Here is an 8,884-nt window from a genome sequence, read left to right as displayed (position 1 = left end):
GGGCGTCTGTTCTTCGCTCAGGCAGGACAGGGTTAAAGGAGCAGCCTCTTCGGGGACTCTGGCTCACTCAGGCCGGGCGGGAGGGAGGGGCACGGAGTGCGGGGCGAGCCTGCAGCGGCAAAGGTCGGCGTGACGTTGCACCAGCCCGAGGCGCGCCGTGCGTTCTCTCCATGGTTACTTCTTAACATGTTTGCTGTCTCCCCTACCACACATCACACACTCTAAGAACAAGGGTAGTTTTCCGCCCATCTCTGTCTCCCTGGGTCTAACAGCATCACACTCAGTCCAAGCTAAATAAATATTAGCTGGATATCTGAGTAAATCAATGAACCATTTGGTTCGTTTTCCCAAGCCCCCAGGAAGAGGAGGGCCGGTGTTGGGAACCTGAGCACACAATTGTTTACTCTGTATTCTTCCTTCTTTGCATGTGACAAAGAAAAAGAGAGAAGCACAAATGAAAATGTCAGGTGGGTCCTACAGATGACCAGACCAAAGAAGGAACTTGCCATTCATTTCAAGAGAGACTGGTATCTAGTCCACTCACATCTCTATCCAAAATTGAGTTTATCCTAACTTAAGAAAGGATTGTCAGGTGCAATCTTCAAACCAGAAGTCTCCAGATAGCCCCGTAAATACCAGCCCACCAACATCTTACAAGGATTTACCATGTTGGTCTTTGTTGCACATAATCAAAAACACCTTCCCAGTGCTTCTCGGAAGGCATCTTTTGCTGAAAAGCAGAGAGGAAGGCAGACCATGTTCCCTAAGGGTGGTTTTGCACTGATACCAAGACCCAAAACAAAGAGAATGAAAATGTTGTTCCACTTGATAAAACCTCACTGCAGGGACTTCCCTGGTGGCACAGTGGTTGGGAATCCGCCTGTCAATGCAGGGAACATGGGTTCGAGCCCTACTCTGGGAGGATCCCACATGCCGCGGAGCAGCTGGGCCTGTGCACCACAGCTACTGGGCCTGCGCTCTGGAGCCTGCGAGCCACAACTATTGAAGCCCACGTGCCACCACTGCTGAAGCCCATGTGCCTAGAGCCGGTGCTCCACAACAGGAGAGACCACTGCAATGAGAAGCCCGCGCACCGAAACAAGGAGTGGCCCCCACTCACCACAACTAGAGAAAGCCTGAGTGCAGCAGCCAAGACCCAATGCAGCAAAAAATAAATTAACTAATTAAAAAAAAAAAAGAATCTGCCTGCCAATGCAGGGGACACAGGTTCGATCCCTGGTCCAGGAAGATCCCACATGCCACAGAGCAACTAAGCTCCTGCACTACATCTACTGAGCCCGCATGCCACAGCTACTGAAGCCCGCGCACCTAGAGCCCGTGCTTCACAACAAGAGAAGACACTGCAATGAGAAGCCCGTGCACCACAACCAAGAGTAGCCCACGCTCACCGCAACTAGAGAAAGCCTGCACACAGCAACAAAGCCCCAACACAGCCAAAACCAACTAAACAAATAAATAAATAAAATTTTTTTTTAAACTCCCTTCAATTTACTATCATGAAGTATCTGTTTGAAGTCGAGACAAGTTCTAGATAAGCCCTTCATTGAGAAACCAGGAAAAAAGGGGAGGGGGGTGAGAAAACAGCCAGAGTGGAACTCAGATTATAGAGTCATTAATTAAGACCATGACAGTCCATGGAATTGCCTTTGATTGGAAAAATAGATGACTGCAGAATTAAAGGCTTTGGGGGAAAATCTTTTCATGCTTAAGGAGAGCCAAAACTTATTTCAAAGATTTTAAAATTAAAGCACTATTAAAGCTAAGGCGTTGGTTGTGACCAGAAGACCCTGTCAATTTAATCAAAATCTTATGGGGAGGAGGGGGACAAAGTAAGTGACCCGTTTTGTTTCAAAGCCCTGTACAACTGTCTGATTTCACACACAGGCTTTTTTAAGGCTGGCCTGGACACCCTCACAGAGCCACCCAGAGGGACCCCGCCATGGGGTCTTGGGGGGGAAGCAGCCCCCAAGTCCTGTGTGCACCTCAGTGCTATCCAGAGGCTGCTACCCACCTGGTGTGAGGGTGGGGCTCAGGGTGCAGCACCAGCCTGGTCCCGCCCAAATCTCTCCCTGGTGTCCCCACTGGCATCTCCTGGCCCTCCAGCAAGCATCCAGGCCCAACAGAACCCCAGCTCAGACACTTCCTACAGGGTGCTTTGGGCAACTTTTTTAACCTCCCTAAACTTCAGTTTCCTTCTCTCTCTGTGAGGTGGAAAGAATATTCTCACCCAGGGTCACTAGGAAAATCCATACCTATATACATTTATACCGACAATATTTGAAAAGAACTGGGCCTATGGAAGCTCCATGTGTATTGATTCTCTTCCTCACTTCCTCTCTCCAACCCTTCCCTAAGTGACCTTCAGAAAAGATGGTTCTAGAATGCAGATCATATCATTGCCCTCCAGGACTTTGCAGAGGGTGCCAAGGATTTAGATTTGACTGCACTTTGAGCCTGATGCTCTGACCAAAAGGCCCTCTTGGCCTCACCCCTGGCCCTGCCTGCTCTCCCTCAAACACCTGCCATGGCTCCCGATTGCCTACAGAATAAAGTCTGAACTCTCGTTGAACTGGCATTTTTCGAAGCCCTTCATGAACTGGCTTCAAACTACCCTTCTGGAATCACCTCTCACTGCTTCCTTCCTTACCAGCACATATCCCAGAGCAAGCCATATACACAGGGTTGGGAAATTGCATGAGCTAAGATGCAACAGTACCTGGCTCAGTGCCCAGGACCCAGAGGACTTGGGGAGACAGATAAGTGAACCCACAGATACAAGCAGTGTGACACCTGCATGGAGTGTGTAGGGAGTCCCAGGAGAGGGACTGGCTGCTAGACCAGCCTGTGGCAGTTAAAGGTGTCTCAGAAGAGCCCTATGTGAGCGAAGACCTAGGGATGTGTAGGAGTTCGCCCGAGAGAAAATGGGGACAGTGTACAGAAGGGGAAAGGAGGAGCAGGGGCAGAGAAGATGTGGGCAAGGGCAAGAGATGAGGCCAGTACAGCTGGACTGGCACAGACACATCATTAGGGGCTTAGTGGGCCAAAGCTGTCCCATTGCAGAGGATGGAGCCCCCTGGAGGAGTTTCAAGAAACAAGGGACAAGAAATAATCAGGTTTGCATTTTAGGAACATTTCTCTGGCTGCAGGATGTAGAGCAAACAGGCGCAGGGAAGGTGAGAGGCTGGGAAACCAGTTCAGAGGCTCTTGCAGAAACCTGACTAGAAGTGGAGGTGGCGACAAGGGAGCAGATTAGAGAGAATCCCCCAAACTTTCTGCCCAGTTAGAGCTGCATTGCCCAACACAGTAGCCACCAGCCGCTTGTGGCTGTTGAGCTCTGGAGATACATCTGGTCCAAAGTGAGATGGCCTACACATCTGGCATACACAACAGATTTTGAAGAGTTAGTTCAAAACATTTTCTATTTATTTATTTATTTTGCTGCGTCAGGTCTTCGTTGTGGCACGCGGGATCTTCATTGCGGCATGCGGGACCTTTTTGTTGTGGTGTGTGGGCTTCTCTCTAGTTGTGGCGTGTGGGTTTTCTCTCTCTAGTTGTGGCGCATGGGCTCCAGAGCGCATAGGCTCTGTAGTTTGCAGCATGCGGGCTCTCTAGTTGAGGCACGCGGTCTCAGTAGTTGTGGTGCACGGGCTTAGTTGTCCCGCAGCCTGTGGGATCTTAGTTCCCCGACCAGGGATCGAACCCACCTCCGCTGCACTGGAAGGCGGATTCTTTACCACTGGACCACCAGGGAAGTCCCTAGTTCAAAATTTTAAAAAGAATGTAAAATAGGGGCTTCCCTGGTGGCACAGTGGTTAAGAATCCTCCTGCCAATGCAGGGGACACGGGTTTGGGAAGATCCCACATGCCGCGGAGCAAGTAAGCCTGTGCGCCACAACTACTGAGCCCACGTGCCACAACTACTGAGCCCACGTGCTACAATTACTGAAGCCCGCACACCTAGAGCCCATGCTCTGCAACAAGAGAAGCCACCACAATGAGAAGCCCACACACCGCAACGAAGAGTAGCCCCCGCTCGCCACAACTAGAGAAAAAACATGTGCAGCAACGAAGACCCAATGCAGCCAAAAATTAATTAATTTAAAAAAAGAATGTAAAATATCTCACTAATAACTTCTATATTGATTCTATGTTGAGATTATATTTTTGAGATACTGGGCTAAATAAAAGTGTTAAAATTAACTCTTTGTATTTCTCTCAAATGTTTTTTTTTCCTTTTTCTCTTTTCTCTCTCAGATGTTTTTAATGTGGCTATTAAAAACTCAAAATCACGTCTAAATCTTACATTCTATTTCTATTGGGTGGTGCTGGATTAGCGGGACCATGGAGGGGGAGGGGGTGCCTACAATGACTCTGGGTATCTGCTCAGGAGACTGAGTGATGATTAGGGTGATAGCGGGTACCACACGCAGCCCCGGCTTCCTGGATGCAGGTATGGTCCTAAGCGCCTTAATCCACATGCTCTTTTCATTCCTCCCAACAATCTAATGAGGCGGATGCCAATGTTATCTCCATTTTGCAGATGGGAAAACTAAGACACAGAGAGGTCACAGGCAGAGCAGGGATGTGGACCCAGGCAGTCTGACTCCAGGGTCCAGGCTCTTAGTCACAGCCGATACTGCACTTCTAGAAGTCCCATGAACTGAGGTTGGGAACGGGGGAGCAGGCTGGCAGGGTGAGAGAAAAAAGGAATTCATTTGAGGATGCGTTGAATGTGGATATGCCTCTAGGATATCCAAGAAGGATATTTCACTGGAAGGACAGGCCTGGAACTCAGGGGGTAAATCCATGCTGGGGACGGAAACTACAAATCACTGCGCAGATCATGACGAGAGAAACAGCCAGGATAACTCTCCACACAGCCTGTCCTGAGCCCCTTCCTTCCTCCCTCACCCCCTAATGGCCCACCTCCGACATATACAGGATCATCGATTTGCTGATTCATTTGACAAATATTTATTGAGTGCCTATGACATGCCAGGCCCTTAAGTGGGACCTCCAGTCATTAGTGCTTCATAAGATGATGCAATAACACAGCATCATCCACGAAGAATCCCTGTCACAAAAAGACATGGAACCTCAATCTCATGAAGCCTCTATGTTTAACCATGAATTTATTGGAAATACGGGAGACAGAGGAACATGTTAGACAATACCAGAGGGAAGCAATCAGCCAAGTCCAAATGCAGGACGTCCACCAGGCCAGTTGACCTGGTTTCTCCCAAACACAAAGGGCATGAAGGAAAAAAAAATGTGATTAAATTAGATCAAAATTTAGATTAAAGAGACTTAACCAAATGCTATGGTATCCTGGATTGGATCCTGGGACAGAAAAAAAGATATTAGTGGGGAAAAAAACTGATGAAATCTGAATTAACTCTGAAATTTAGTTAATAGTAATGTATTCATGTTAATTTCTTACTTTTGACAAATGCACCATGATTGCCCAAGATAGTAACATTAAGGAAAACTGTGTGAAAGGTATACAGGAACTCTTGTACCAGCTTTGTAACTTCTTTATAAATCTAAAATTATTCCAAAATAAAAAGGTTTTTTTTTTTTTAAAGAGAGAGGGGCTTTAAAAGTATAAGAGCCAAATACAATGGATGGCCCTTGTTTGGATCCTGGTTTGAACAAATCCGTTGTAAAAATGTCTTTACGACAATAGGGGAAATTTGAATATGGACTGGATATTAGATGATATTTCTCAGGAATCGTTGTTCATTTTATTAGGTGTGATAATGACATGGTGGTTATGTTTTTTAAAAAGCCCCTATCGGCTTCCCTGGTGGCGCAGTTGTTGAGAGTCCGCCTGCCGATGCAGGGGACACGGGTTCGTGCCCCAGTCCGGGAAGATCCCACATGCCGTGGAGCGGCTGGGCCCGTGAGCTGTGGCCACTGAGCCTGCGCATTGGAGCCTGTGCTCTGCAACGAGAAAGGTCACAACAGTGAGAGGCCCGCGTACAGCAAAAAAATAAAAAATAAAAAATAAAAAAAAATAAAAAAAAAATTAAAAGCCCCTATCTGTTAAACACATGTATGTACCGGTGAAATGACATGATGTCTGGGATTTACTCTAAAATACTCCGGAAAAAAAAAAGTGGTGATGGTAGATAAAATGGGGTCGAAAATGGTTGATAATTGTTAAAGCAAATGATGCGTATATATTTAAGTTGTCCATATTGACAAGTGAAGAAGAGGAAGGAAGCGGGGAGGAGGGGGGTGGAGGGGGAGGGGAAGGAAGAGGAGGAGGAGGAGGTCTGTTAATGGGTTTAGAGGCGTCCCTCTGAGATGGAACAGTTTGGTCATCAGCTTGCTCTGTTTCCCTGATCAAGACTCACTGCCACTCCCAATGCAGGGGGCCCGGGGTTGATCCCTGGTCAGGGAATTAGATCCCACATGCATGCCACAACTAAGAGTTCGCATGCCACAACCAAGGAGCAGGTGAGCTGCAACTAAGGAGCCTGCCTGCTGCAACTAAGACCCGATGCAACCAAATAAACAAATAAATATATATATTTTTAAGTCTGCTCTTAAAAAAAAAAAAGACTCATTGCCAAGCCACCAAGTGACCCACATCCCACCCTAATGGTGGCACCAGCAAAGTAGCAGGACAGGGTAGCAGCAGGGAGTTGGGTCCTGGCTTCCCACAGCCTTCATTCAAATCCTGGATGGCCTCAAACAGTCCCTGTACCTTGGTTCTACCTTCTATAAAATAGAAATGAAGGTAATAATAGTACCTACCATGAGGGGTTGTTGAGAATTTTAAAGGAGTGGATAGGTGCAAAGTGCTTCAAGTTGGGTGTGGCACCCAGTAAGGACTCAGCACATGTTAGCTGATTTCATTACCATTAATACACGTTCCCTAGCCACTGTAACCCGGTGACTATCGTGTTCCTGTCCCCTGCTCCCCAGCCTCCCCTGGACTTTGTAACGTATCCCATATGAATGCTAAGAATTGCTTCAAGTTGTTTGGCTACAACTGTGCCTTTTAGTTTTCACATGCTCCTAATCAGAAACAATTTGATTAATGCCCTTCACCATTTTGAGAGTCTTCAGATGGGTCAAAGAGATCTCTTTTCAAGTAAGAATTTGCCAAACTCTCTGGCCTTTCCTCATAACTAGCTGATGACAGAAGCGATGTGATGGTGATCCTTGATGATTCATTTGCCTGGGGGAGAGGGGACCTCATGTCCTGTGGCACCAGGCTCTCCCATAGTCTGTGTAGGAGTGAGCACGCATTTGATTTATGATCTGCCCTGCTGTCCTGCAGCCCAGCGTCCTGTCCAGCCTTTGCAAGACAGCTGTGCCGTGAGCTGAAAGACATTGAAAGGAATCCTTTGCTGACCCATCCTCATCTGAGCACACTTGCTCTTTGCAGGGCAGGTATGTAACTAGTCAGTTTACATGTGACAGCATTACACAACACAATCAAGCCTCTTTCTGGCTCCTCTTGTGGTTCTAATTTGTAGAAATCTTAAGTGCCTTTCTTAGCAATTTTTCATGCCTATGGAGAAAGACCATTCCACGAAACAGCGTTACCCTGGAGTTGGGCCAGGTTTGCACAGTTCTAAAAATCTGATGGTGATGGAGCCCTTCCCAGGTACCAGGAACTGAGCTGAGTGCCTGGGGTGGGTTAGCACATTTGTCCTCAAAACAGTCCTACAAAGCAGGTGCTATTATTATGGCCATTTTAGAGGCAAGGATACTGAGGCACAAAGCAGTTAAGTAACTGATCTAAGGTCACCCATCTGGGAAGTTATGGAGCCAAGCTTTGAACTCAGACCGTCCAGCTGCAGAGCCCAAACTCCTTGTAGCACTGCTTTGCACAGCAACTCACCCAACAGGGACAGCCAGGGACTATAAAGTTCCTGTCTGATATGTTGGGATGTTTTTCTGATGGCTACTGAACTGATTGGATCAAACCATTTTGTTGTTGATGATGGTAATGATACTGCTTGGTTTGTTTGTTTGTTTGGTTGGTTGGTTGTTTTCCCTGCCTGAATTAATTCTGGCTCTGATGTGTCAAGCATCTTCATGTACATTATCTCATTTTATCTTCCCAATTATCCCATGACATGCTGATTACTATTCCTATCTTACAGAGGCTCAAACAAAGACTTATGCTTACCCAAAGTCATATTACTAGTGTTTAGACCGAGTGCACAAAGCTGAGTTGCCAGTGGCTATGGGAGAGGGCCTTCGGCTCATAGACTAGAGGACATGATCCTGACCTCCAAACTTCCACCAAGAGATTCAAAGAGAAAAGCTGGAGGTGAAACAGAGCAGGACTCTCCCAAGGCACCAATGGGAGGACAGCTACAGGAAACCTGCCTTCTTCTCCTCATGTTTCCTGACTTGCAGTCACCATGACATGAGGAAAACAATCTTCCCTTCCAAAACTTGCTATGAAGATTGATTAGATACCAGAGGCAAAGTGCTTTGAAGGGCAGTGATGGAGGAAACACCCTGTGTTTGTGTTTGGCTTGATTCCCAAGGGACTTCAGACAGCGCTTAAGGCCATTGAATGGATCTGCTCTGGTGGCTGGGCTGCTTTGTGTGACAAAGGAATTGTTTCCCAAAACACGTCTCCTGGAAGGGCTGCCAAAATCACCAGGCTCTGCTCCACACCCAGGCAAGTCTTCCTTCAGCCTGGCCATCACGCGAGGAAAAGGAAACTCACACAGTCAGTTCCACCACGGGCTGGTCCATGAAATGTTGACATGTACTTAGACATCAAAGTGTGCCTTTGGAGAAAACAATTACCAAATGTTTTAGAACATGACTCCAATATGTAAATTTTATTGGGAGGAAAGAAGAAGATGAGATCAGTGGATGAGACGCA

This window comes from Mesoplodon mirus (genome assembly GCF_964341445.2).
Source record: "Mesoplodon mirus genome assembly, chromosome: 15".
NCBI classification, from domain to species: Eukaryota; Metazoa; Chordata; class Mammalia; order Artiodactyla; family Ziphiidae; genus Mesoplodon; species Mesoplodon mirus.
The sequence above is the reverse complement of the archived record's forward strand: the minus strand, read 5'-3'. Positions refer to the sequence as shown.